The sequence below is a fragment of the Triticum dicoccoides genome, chromosome 5B (assembly GCF_002162155.2).
Source record: "Triticum dicoccoides isolate Atlit2015 ecotype Zavitan chromosome 5B, WEW_v2.0, whole genome shotgun sequence".
In the NCBI taxonomy this organism is placed as follows: domain Eukaryota; kingdom Viridiplantae; phylum Streptophyta; class Magnoliopsida; order Poales; family Poaceae; genus Triticum; species Triticum dicoccoides.
In genome coordinates, this window is record NC_041389.1 from 37464798 (window position 1) to 37477813 (window position 13016).

Consider the following 13016-nt stretch of genomic DNA (forward strand, 5'->3'; position numbering starts at 1 on the left):
ATATCATATAGGAAGATGGACTAGCTCGAGACCTTGGCTTCAACCAATCAATTGAATCTTGGACACATTTAATTCTTAGATATTGCTTAAGGGATCACCACATATATTTCTCAGATTATCATGTCTGTCTCGTCTTGCTATTTCCATCGACCAACCATGAGAGTGTTAATCAACTCCACCTAGAGGAAGTGTCAAAGGCGTCTGTCTATCAGTTATCGATAGATCGAACAAACCTAAAGGATCTAGTGTTGTGTAATTGTAAGATTACTGATCATGGGATACGGATCTAGTTCCTGGCTCTGCCTACGCAGAGCTGAGTCGGATAGTCTTGAAGAGATGTCTTGGAATGTTTGATGGCCGTGAAAGTAAGAATTCTTTTATTTAGCCATAATTCGCCTACTTTACTTTAGAGGACTAGCTCTTCCTATTGGACTCGTGGGATTGGAGACAGCACAACCTCAGGTTCACTATCTTCTTTAGAGTGGGACAGATAGACTAGAATGGGCTGGTTTTTCAAAAGACTTGAACACCCATCCGATATAGACTCATCGAAGGCAATGCGATAGGTCGTAGCCTGGGAGATAGGGGTTGAGCAACCAAGCGAACAAGGGCTCGTACTGTCGGAGGGTCCACATGTTCCATGCTTGATCTCATTTCTCGCTATCTTATTCGGTGGTACAAAACGAAATACGACTCCTATTCTTGCCCGATGTAGGTAGCCACGCCCACTCTAATTCCATCCAATGTATACCACACTTTGGTAGAAGTTAAGCGCTTAAGCAGCTCCAGAAGCTGCAGAGAGGTGAAAGCTGGAAAGCCAATAGCCAGAATTCTTTTGGTAATAGTGGAATAGCCAGCTAATACTGGTGCAAGCTCGGGTATCGAGCAACACTACCTAGTAACCATATCATACCATACATCTACTAAACAGAGGATGACATAGACAATAAAGGATTGGTAATTCCTGTCAGAAGAAGAACCAGAGGAATCGAAGCAATCATAAAAGTAGGAAATTGCGATGCCTTCTCCACCCCGTGTTGATAAAACAATTGTATTTAGCGCGCCTCAAGCCTCCTTCCTCGGGGTAGGTCCCGCGTATGACCCAACCCATCTCCCCGAAGGCAGGCAGGTTTGGAAATAGCTTGCGCAGAAGCGAGAACCCCAGGTCCATATCTAAAAAAATGTAGTTTTTGTAAGCGAGTTGAGGAATAAAAGTAAGAAAGATCCGCAAGAGAAGAAAGGACCTGGGACAGAAGAAAGAACCGAACCCTATAGTTGTACAGAATTCCGTTTGTCCGCTTTCCATTTCGACCACTCGCTCCTATGTATGAAGAATGGCTCTTCCTTGTCTTCATCTTTTCCAATCGACTGCCTTCGGGCGGATCCACACATGGATATCGAGTCAGTCTAGTGGCTCATGCTGCTTAATAGTGGAGGCGGGTAACAACTTCTCTTTCTTCTCGATCGAGTAGCCACCGCATAAATTGGTAAGCTTCCCACGCCAAAGCTAGTCTTCCTTGCTTTCCCAACAGACAATAAGACCCATAGCATGTGCACCAGGATGGTCTTTCTATCCCTATCTATTCTCACCGAACTAGACCTCTCATACCTGGCTATAGGAGAGGTAACTACCTCTGATTGATTTTATTCGTCATAAATGATTTCCGCTGACTCAAGCATAGCCAAGCCATTAAGTTAATATCTCCCTTGCCATTAATTCAACAAGGCTTCCGAGAAAGGCATGTTACGAACCCTTATTAAGTTTCTCATGCACAATTTTGCCTCTTTAGAAAATTTGATTGTTCTCTCTCTAGAAAACCCCACATAATTCAGTGGGTGAATTGGTTAAATTTAAGTTAAACACAATTGTGGATAACTCAAATTGTTTGAGGCAAGACAGTTTTTCTTAGATAATTGAGGCAAGACAGGCGGTATCTTTTTCTATTCAGAAAAAAGACAGGCGGTATCTGATGAGTCCAAATTCCATAATAATTAACCATATCAAAATATTCATCACTACTCAGCCGCGCTGCACCAGTGAGGAACACATGTCCAATTAATTTTTTCCTTTTATTGCCGCGATATTTGAATGACCTATATAGTTTATGAACCTGCCCATATTTCAGGTTAGCCATCTTTTTTCCACTGAAAATGTACCCACGAGCACATCACCCTCAGCTATGGAAGTAGAGATTATCTGAAAAATCATTTCGTGCAATTACAATAACATCATCCACCTTGTGAACTTCGTTTAGCTGCAGAACAATAAGCTACAGATTATAATCGATTCCCTCTACAGTTAGACGAATAAAATAGGTAAGCATGTGAACATATCACATCATAGGGTACTGGGCTCAGCCAGATAGGTTCTAATTGTTTTTATTGCTTTCCAAGTCAAATTGGTTTGGTTAGTTTAAATTATGTATTTCTGTCTAGATCTTTCCTTATTAGTTGTGTCGGTTCAGGTCTTTCCTATAGTACTGCCAAACTGTGCTATAAAGCTTCTCCAGCCGACGCAGCGCCCAAGCCTAAACCCCTTCGCCGTTGCTCTCCTACCACCCACAACTACCCCCTCCATAACCTAGGTCGTGACAGCAGTGGCAGAGCTTGAGGCCCATTGTTGGGCAGGTTGGGCGGTCCTAATAGAACTAAATAGCCCGTTTGCTCATGTTAAAAGGCCTATGAGTAAAAACATAGTGTATACATATCAAAATGCTAAGTGGGCCACGGCCCATTTGGCCTTGCCGAAGCTCCACCAGTGCGTGACAGTAGCAAAAAAAACCAGGAAGTGAAACAAGCAGCGAGTTGGGGCAATAGCAAAAAACTCATTGTGAGTGATCGCCATCGAAGCTATGGAGCGAAAACGTGTTACCACTGGCAACCACAACAATAGAGTTCAATATAGTAAAGAAAATCAAACAGAGGGTCAATTGGTTAGATTTGAGCTAAACAAACATATGGATGAATCAAATTGATTGAGGCAAGGCATGTGAATTTTTATGGATTGCTCCCCACGAGAAAAATGAAATATTATAAGTTGCTCCCTCAAGTGCACAATGCAGGACGAGTTATGGTGAATTAGGCCTAGGCCCGGAATCAACAACCCTAACGGAATCCCCTCCCCCTCACAACCTCCTCTTCTAAAAGGACATACTTTGTCAAAATAAAGAAGAAAAATAACCCCCACCCCCAATGGATTGATCCATCTGCTCCTAGGGCTTTGGCAAGGCCATTGCCAGCCTCAACGCTAAGGCCGACACCGACCTTCTACCAAGGATTTAATGGTTTAACGCATGATGAAGGAGTTGATACATTCATATTTTAGTTGTTGCGTTTATTTTGCAATGTTAAGTGGCCATCACCAACATGGCATGTTTAAGATTTTGTCACAAGCCTATCTAACTCAAAAAGCATGTGCTCATATGGCCCATCACATTTACTACAACAAAGTACCGAAGATGTATCCAAGATTTGAGCATTTTGAGGGCAATAATTTGACACATCTCCTTGTGAAAAACAAAATGACAAAAGAAGAGAAAAAACAGAGATAAAAACTAAGAAAAAAATGAAATTGGAAACAAAATAAAACAAACAATAATTATGAGCAAATAAAATGCAATCCTATAGAACAAAAGGGAAATGAACATATAGAAAAGGAAAAAATGAAAGGAATATAAAACAAAATATAAAAACAGGAAAAAAGAAACAAGTCTTTTTTAGAAAAAGGAAAAAGGAAACAACTAATAAAAACGACATGGAAAGAACAAAAAGATGATCAAAACAAAAAAAGGAAGTCATGTAATGGGCCGGCCCAAGAAGTGAAACAGAGGTAGGGTTCCATCCCGCAACAGAATTCCATCCCCAATCCCCCAAACCTCTGTCGCCGGGTCTCCGGCGAGCTCTCCGGCCATGGCAAACCTGAGAGCCGCCGCCAGCACCGGCCATCTCCGCGTCTACGGTACGTCGCTGTCTGATGATGGCGCCCTGCCGTGGGAGGAAAGAGAGCAGGACACATCACTCCTCCTCCGCAAGATCGAGCTCCACCGCGACGAAGCCGTCAAGCTGCTCGCCTCGCACCCCGATCTGCTACGGTTCCTCGACGCGGCGACCTGCGTCGGCCTGCTCGATCCGGTCTCCAACATAGTCGTCAGCGCCATGCTTGCCGCCTCGGCAGATCCTGTCGACGGGGCCTCGGCGGTCGCCGGCGTCGACAAGGACATGAAGCAGCGCTCCCTCGACGGCCTCGTCGCCTTCCTCACCTGCTTCTTCCCTCACCTCACCGACTGGGAGGCCGTCAGGTACCTTGTCCTCGCCGAAGCCGACCCCCTCGTTGCCGCGCGCATCGTCATCGAGGACCGCCGCACCAAGTGCTTCCGCCCAGGCTCCGCGGCCACCAACGGCGCCCTCAAGCTCGCTCTCAAGTGCGCAATGGTGGCCGCCAAGCATCCGTGTCCCTCCTCATCTATGAGCCCTTGTGCTCCTCCCTCGACACCCTCGAGAAGGCCGTCTCCGTGCTCTCGACGGTGCGGCCCAATTCCTCCGGCGACATCCTCCACACTCTGGCCAAGCAGATGCCAGATGTCCCTTATCCTGCTCCTGATGGCATTGGCAGCAGCCTCATCAGGCCATGGGAGCTTGCCGCCCGTCGCAGTAAGCAAGCCGCCAAGGTGACTCATCAGTATTCCTGGTCACTGAGGCGAGTGCTCCTACATACGATCCATGGTTTCTACCTGCAGGCACTCGCCAGGATGCCGGGTGGCGAGCTGCGGTCTCGTTACCACCGTAGCATGCTCAAGGCTGGCCATTGCTACGGCCCTTTCGACCCTGTCACCAACATCATCGTCAATACCATCTGGTATGAAGCCACCTTCCCACCACTGAGTCAACTGGATGAGCTCGACATTCTCGGCACCTTGAACCTGATGCGGATTGAAGCACAATCCTTCTACGGACTTGTCTCGTTCCTCTGCACCCATGACAGAGATCTCAATGCCGATCAGGCCATAAGGATCCTGCTCGACACGGATCTCAACTTGGCCGCGACAAAGCAGTGCCGCAGTGTCCAGGAAGAACAAGAAGCCTTCAGGGCTGCTGCAACTGCGGCATGGCACCCCAGACCCGATGCCCAAGCAGCATTCCTCAGCTCTTGCAAGACGCCTGCAGTCCTGTCACTGCTGTCAGATAATGGGGGCCAACAACAGCTCTCTTCTCAATGTGTCCAGCAGCTTGCCATGCTATTGTCATCTGCTTTCCGTTCCACTGGCATGTTAGCCCAGCAGAAGCAACCAGTTGCCATTTATAAACGACGGTTCAATCTTACCATGTATGAGGGACGTATACAGCGAAGGGCTCATAGAAGAATCTCCAGAAAGGTCAAGGCTGCACTAAGCAGATATGAGGTGCAGAATTCGGTGAGTTAGTTTATCCCTCAGATACCTCTATATTTGTTTGTGTGCAAATTCCATCAACCAAAATCCTACTTGATCAAAACATCTGGTGGAACTTGCTACTGACCTCCTTTGATTAATTAATTTACCCCACGGACACCTAGGCACTTTTTGATAGAAATTCCATCAGTTAGAACTGCTTGATCAAAACATGTGGTGTAACTTGCTGCTACCGACCTCCATCGACGATTTCTTGTGATAAGCCCATAATGTCCATTTAGGCATTCCTTTTGATTATCCTGGTGAACCGTGGCCACCACGGAACCTTGTAAACAGAGTTTGGCATGGCCAAGAAGATTTTTGTTTCAGTGCATGATTTGAGGTAACACTTGGACCGAGGGGTTGGGTGGCAGGAAAAGCGTTGTTGGTGGGATATGTAGAGTAGTTCACAAATAAGTAGTGCTATAAGAGCAAATGTCCTATGAGAGTGAAGTGGTTTTAAAAGATGAGCAATTAATTTTCTCTTAATTCTATGCAACATTTGCTGATTTGCTCCTTTTTTTGCCATCTTATAGGGACAAGCCTGTTATCAGCTTCATGTGGTCTGCGGTGTGAATGAATATGTATCTGGTCCCGACAAGAGTGATACTCCTGTTGAAGATGACCGCTACCATCACACACATGCCAACTTTCTGGTGACCCGGAATGTTGGCTCTGTATGTTCGGGTCCAGTACTCTTCTTTGCTGAGCTTAGCAACAAGAACAATGGCGACCAGGATTGCCAGCTTCTATGCTGCCCTGTGGAGTTTCCACTACCAGGGGCTGGTATATATATGCTCCTGTTCTTTTGTTTAAGATTCTTTTTGCATCAGATAGATAAGGATGTTCATTAACTTTTCTGATGCTTATACCACACACGGCTATCAGGGGCTGGTATATATATGATACTCCCTCCATTCCGTATTAATTGACGCAGCCTCTATACAATGTCCATTTACATTGTATAGAGGCTGTGTCAATTAATTCGGATCGGAGGGAGTAATATATATGATAGACTCACAGTCCTTGGAAACTATACAGTTTAACATACCGCTGACACACAATCAGCTCACCAGAATCTAACTTCTGAAGTCAAGATAGAAAGGATATGTTTATATATTCTGTAGGTTAAATACCAATGTTGCCCTTTTTGTTGTTGGAAAAATTAAGTGCATGTAAATCCATGCTGTGATTACTGATTGTGGTCTGCATACGTGTGGCAGAACCAGTGCGCTGCCTTTTCTGCGAGCAAGAAGGGATCAGGATTGTACACCCTGCTAGTGGGGAGGGATTCCATGGGCACCAGGTGGAGTTTGTGAAGATGGTTCGCGGCGAAGATTTATTCGAAAATGTTGACTATCCAGAGGAGTATGACAATGATCGCATACTAACTAATAGTGAATATGTTACAAACACTGTGGCTGATGGAGTCGACGAGGACTGCATGTACCTTGGTAGCGATGATTTCACCATCAAGGAATCCGACGGTCATGAGTGGGATGAGTATGGAGAGGAGTAGTATATATAGTGATGGTGAGGGGTGTCGTACTCACTTCACCGATTATCCTCGATTAAGTTGTAGCTAGTTTGTTTATTCACGATGTGCTCCTTCCTTTTATTTTGGGCAGGTCTTCTGAAGGAGGTGATAAAGCCAAGCTTGAGGAAGCGGTCAATCAGTTGATGGCGACATCGATGGTGACGTCGCTTGCTGGTAAGATACTTGATGCTCCGGCTGGAGCCGACAGGGTGCGTGGAGCTGGTGATCAAGGAGTCTTGCGTGTATTGAAATGCGAGCACCAGGAAAGCATGGCGACTGATCCAATACCTTCAGAGTTTAGCTGCAAGATCCATATGAAAGCAATCTACTACCCGAGAGGTAATTTATTAGATGCTGTATTTGGGAATGAAGCTTTGCCTGTGTGGCATGGTATTGAACATGGCCTGGAATTGCTAAAGAAAGCGTCACCTTGAGAGTGGGAAATGGTAAGTGCGTCAGGGCCTGGCGTGGTAATTGGCTTCCCTGAAATTAAAACCAAGTCCGGGAAGAATGAATGATAGACATATACATACAATTCAAGGTTGAGCTAGCTTAGCATCAGAGTTAGTAATTCCTGGAATGAACAATCACTCAGACGAATCTTCCGCCCGCATGATGCGAGTATCATCCTTAACATGAGCACGTTTGATGATTGAAAAGGGGATTTTCCTGCCTGGCTTACAGACTCAAGAATGAGAAAGTGCAAAACCTGGGACAAGTGCGGAGGGAGATTGCTCAAGAAAGATGAGGAAGCTAATCTGGAACTCCCCTGTGATGAATAAGGTGAGAATTTTTGCTTGAAGAGTAGCCTGGGACCGCGCTTGTCCTGTTTGATTTTGTGCTACAGTGGACTGTACTAAAGGCAAAGCTTTGAGAAACGAAATGTGGAAATCCTAGAGCTTTGCTTCCGCGGAGCTGGTCCCAGTATTCTGGACCGGATTGGCTCTTGCTGCTTTTTTCAAGAATTTGCCAGGACAGAAGAGGACTGGTTCTCATTTTGTGGAGAGGCTGGCACTTAAGGTGTCACCGAAGGAATCTAAGCCGTGAAATCTTGTAGGAGAGCCTCAAATACTATGTTACAATGGTAATCCAAGTACTATTATACATTATGTCCAAAAGATTATTAAATATGTGAAAAACAATCTTAGTTAGCAGAGAAGTCTATAGCACAGACCAATCTCGTGTATTGCCTATCTCCCGCCGATAAATATCATACATGTTGTACTAGATCCTACTAAATAGATTTTATATATAATTTTGTGAAAAATGTTTTATCCTAGAAACTAGCAGGAGCTCTTGTATACATCGGATGAAACCAATATTGTTCCAGATGAGCATATCAAACCATCAAATCTTGTTTATGAAAAGTACACTTGCAAGCATTTTCATGTTCACCGGTGATTAATATAAATGATGATATCTAATACGGACCATGCACATGTTATCACGTTATTATTGAACCCACATTGCAATAAACATTTCCCCATGATTTGATTTATAATGTACTAGTTCCTATAATTATATGTACCTAAAAATACACAAGAAAACCACTATTAAGATATTAACAGACCTAAGTTTTAGAGGTATCCAACATGATTAATGTTTTTAAAATATAAATGAACACACACACATGCGCGCGCACGCGCGCCCACACACACATGTATACACTATACTATATAACTTATGTAATTATGAAAATGATTCAAACATAATTGTTGTTATAACAAATAAGTTGAACTTTAGTATTCTAGTAACTACATTACAACCATATAAAAATCACTATATTTAAAATTTGATTATATTATTATATGGTAAATATGACACATAGGCATATAAATTATGATAAAAATAATTTTAAAAATATAAAAGTTTAGTATAAAAATGTTGATGCAACATCGGAAAAATGTTGAGGATTAAAAATCAATACAAGCTTCACAACTATTGAATTATGAGAATATGGATTTACTAGTACAAAAACTTACTCCTTTTTTCCTTAATGATGTGTCTTTCCTAAAAACTAATTATTATTCACTAATATATCATCATGCAAAATTCGGAAATCCCCTGTAAATTAATAAAGAAAAATAAACTGAGTAAGTAATCAGGAAATTCACGTCACAACAAAAAATAATAATTGAGAAAGTAATTAATAAATTCATATAGAAAAAGTGCAGTTATTATCTTCTTCCCGCGGTTACACTCTTTTGGAAGAATGAAAATGTTGTACCTAGTTGCCCAGTTTAACTACGCCAAACATGTTTGATGTGTCGAGGCACATTTTGAAACTACAAATAAAAAATTAATAAATATTTGTTCTTAGTTCATTTGGGTGATGCATGTGTGGCATGCAACTAAAAAACTAAAGATCATAAATAATTTATGAAACACTTACTCGAAAATGATGAATGTAAGTCATTAAGTTGCATCACATAACTGTAGCATTATGTAAATTCAAGGCCTTAGCCCGGACCCCAAGGGAGTGTAAATGTTTAAAATTATGCATTATGACTTGAAAATTCCTAGAGATACACATGGGCATGCAAATCAAATTTACTTGTTTGCCATCACAGAAAACTTCAAATTTCGTTCAAACATCTAATGCAGGACTACAGTGGCAGAGCTATAAAAAAATTGTTGGACAGGCCCTAAAAAAGAACACAGAAATTTCCAATTTCGGAATCATTGGCATTAATTAGCCGTTCCCATTTGCTACAAGATCAAGTGAGCAGTCTTAACATGAGTGCACCTGATGATTCAAAAGGGATTTTTCCTGCCTGGCATTATGAAAGAAATGACTTTTCTACCATGATGATTACCTACACATTTGCTTACAGCCTCAAGAATGAAGAAAGTGCAAAACTGAAAGCACAAGTGCTTCGTGGGTGATTTTGGTAATTAATGACAACATATCTCTTGTTGGGCTAATACCTTTATCTAGTACATTTTAGATCGGTTCAACAATGGCATGGCGAGGACAAGAGAATGTGGAACCCCTTCAAAATGCTAAGGACAAAGTTTGGCGAAGGCTTAAGACTCTTCATTTTCATTTTAGTGATCCAAGATCACACTGAGTCCATAGGAAAGCCAATGCTATTAAAAGGGGACGAGGTGTTGCTTAATGGTCTACTTGCTCAAAGTGCTTAGTGATATTGCTCCAAAACCTTCAGCCGCTTTCTCATTTCCACATATGTCCAAAACCTAAAGTCAAACTCGGCCCCTCCGATTTGATCTATCCGGCGCCACCGAGTTCATTTGACTAGCCACTGCTAGAAACCCTAGACAATTCGGTCTCACCGATACGGAGCTCGGTCTCACCGAGATGGACTTGCAAACTCTCTGTTGCCTATTGTAATTATTTCGGTCTCACCGAAATGTGCAATCGGTCCCACTGAGTTTGTCTGACCAACTCTCTGTTTGCTCATTGCTGAAATTGGTCTCACCGAGTTAATGCAATCGGTCTCACTAATTGATCATGTCGGTCTCACCGAGATTCCTAACGTTCACATTTTGAACTAAATCGGCCTCACCGATTTCTTCTATTTGGTCCGACCGAGTTGGGTCAAATGTGTGTAACTGTTGGATTTTGTGTGGAGGCTATATATACCCCTCCACCCCTTCTCCATTTAAGTGAGAGCCATCAGAACGTGCCTACACTTTCACTACTCATTTTCTGAGAGATAACCACCTACTCATGTGTTGAGACCAAGACATTCCAATCCAACCACAAGAATCTTGATCCCTAGCCTTTCCCAAGTTGCTTTCCACTCAAATCATCTTTCCACTATAGCCAAATTTATGAGAGAGAGTTGAGTGTTGGGGAGACTATCATTTGAAGCACAAGAGCAAGGAGTTCATCATCAACACAACGTGTATTACCTTTTGGAGAGTGGTGTCACCTAGATTGGTTAGGTGTCACTTGGGAGCCTCCAACAAGAATGTGGAGTTGAACCAAGTAGTTTGTAAGGGCAAGGAGATCACCTACACCCGAGTGAGGCAAGTCCTTCGTGGGCGATGGTCATGGTGGGATAGACAAGGTTGCTTCTTCGTTGACCCTTCGTGGGTGGAGCCCTCCGTGGATTCGTGCAACCGTTACCCTTCGTGGGTTGAAGTCTCCATCAACGTGAACGTACGATAGCACAACCTATCAGAACCACGCCAAAAATCTCCGTGTCTTCATTGCGTTTGCACACTCCAATCCCATCCCTTTACTTTCTTGCAATTAGCATGCTTTACTCTTTCCGCTTCTTATACTCTTGTCATGCTTGCTTGAAATGTATTGTGTATGCTTAAAATTGTGCTAAAAGTCCACCTCAACTTGAAGAACTTAAAAATTGCCACTTTTGCTTGTTGAGTGTCTAATCACCCCCCTCTAGACACCTCTTCTCGAGCCTACAAAAACATGGGACAAGTGCGGCGGGAGATTGCTCAAGAAAGATGTGGAAGCTAATTTGTAACTCCCCTGTGCTAACTAAGGTGAGAATTTTTGCATGAAGAGTTGCCTGGGATAGTGCATGTCCCATTTGATTTGGTGCCATAGTGTACTGTATTAGGGTATCTACAGCCAGGCACCCAAACCGTCCCCAAACTCCCGGACGGATGAGCTAGTCACCGTCCGGTCGTGAAAAAACGACCTAGAGGGGCGCCTTAAACCGTCCTCAAACGCCAGGGCCATCTGGCGCCCCTCATATCACCCCCGAATATGGGGCGGATATGAGGTGGCCCGGGTGCGTCCGCCATGTTGGTTTGGTCCAGCCTGGCCCACCCATGCCCCACAAATATTCCCATCTGAAAACCTTAGACATCGGTCAATCTGAACTCCACTTCACTCCCATCTCCGCCTACTCCAGTTTCGGTCCTCTTCCCTTTGATCCAATGGCCGGCGATGGAAGCAGCGGTGGCTCTGGTACAGAATCCGTCGATTCGAGCATCGATGTGGAGGTGGTGGCTGATAACCCACAAGTATAGGGGATCGCAACAGTTTTTGAGGGTAGAGTATTCAACCCAAATTTATTGATTCGACACAAGGGGAGCAAAAAAAATATTGTGAGTATTAAAAGTTGAGTTCTCAATTCAACCACACCTGAAAGACTTAATATCTGCATCAATTTTTTGAGTAGCAAAGTAATATGAAAGTGACGGTAACAGTGGCAAAAGTAATAGTAGTAGTTTGTAGTGATTTTGACAGCAGTAGCAACGAAAGTAACTTAGCAAAGATGAACATGTGAAATCTCATAGGCAATGGATTGACAATGATAATAGTGTTGGAACCTAGGGTGACACAGAACTAGCTCCAATTCATCAATATAACATAGTCATGTATTCCACATATAGTCATACGTGCTTATGGAAAAGAACTTGCATGCCATCTTTTGTCATACCCTCCGCGTGCAGGGGGGGTCCTAATGGAAACTAAGGGATATTAAGGCCTCTTTTTAATAGAGAACCGGAACAAAGCATGCATTAGTACTTAGTGAATACATGAACTCCTCAAACTATGATAATCACCATAAAGAATCCCAATTATTGTCACCTTGGGGTATGCGGATCGTAACGCATAATAGGTGTCTACAACTTGCAAGATATATAGGATCAAGAACTCACATATATTCATGAAAACTTAATAGGTTCAGATCTGAAATCATGGCACTCGGGCCCTAGTGACAAGCATTAAGCATAACAAAGTCATAGCAACATCAATCTCAGAACATAGTGGGTACTAGGGATCAAACCCTAACAAAACTAACTCAATTGCATGATAAATCTCATCCAACCCATCACCGTCCAACAATCCTATGATGGAATTACTCACGCATGTCAGTGAGCATCATGAAATTGGTGATGGAGGAAGGTTAGTGATGATGATGGCGACGAACCCCCCTCTCCGGAGCCCCGAACGGACTCCAGATCAGCCCTCCTGATGAAGAACAGGAGGCGGCGGTGGCTCAGTATCATAAAACGCGATGAATCCTTCCCTCTGATTTTTCTCCCCGAATAGGTACTTATAGAGTTGGAGTTAGGGTCGGAGGAGGTCTAGGGGGCCCACAAGCCTGCTA

The 13016-nt window shown here is 43.5% G+C and overlaps 1 pseudogene; it reads left to right on the forward strand.

The window, feature by feature from the left end:
* Positions 1-3854: 3854 nt before the first annotated feature.
* On the forward strand, positions 3855-8225 carry LOC119307211 (annotated as a pseudogene).
* The last annotated feature ends 4791 nt before the right edge of the window (positions 8226-13016 follow it).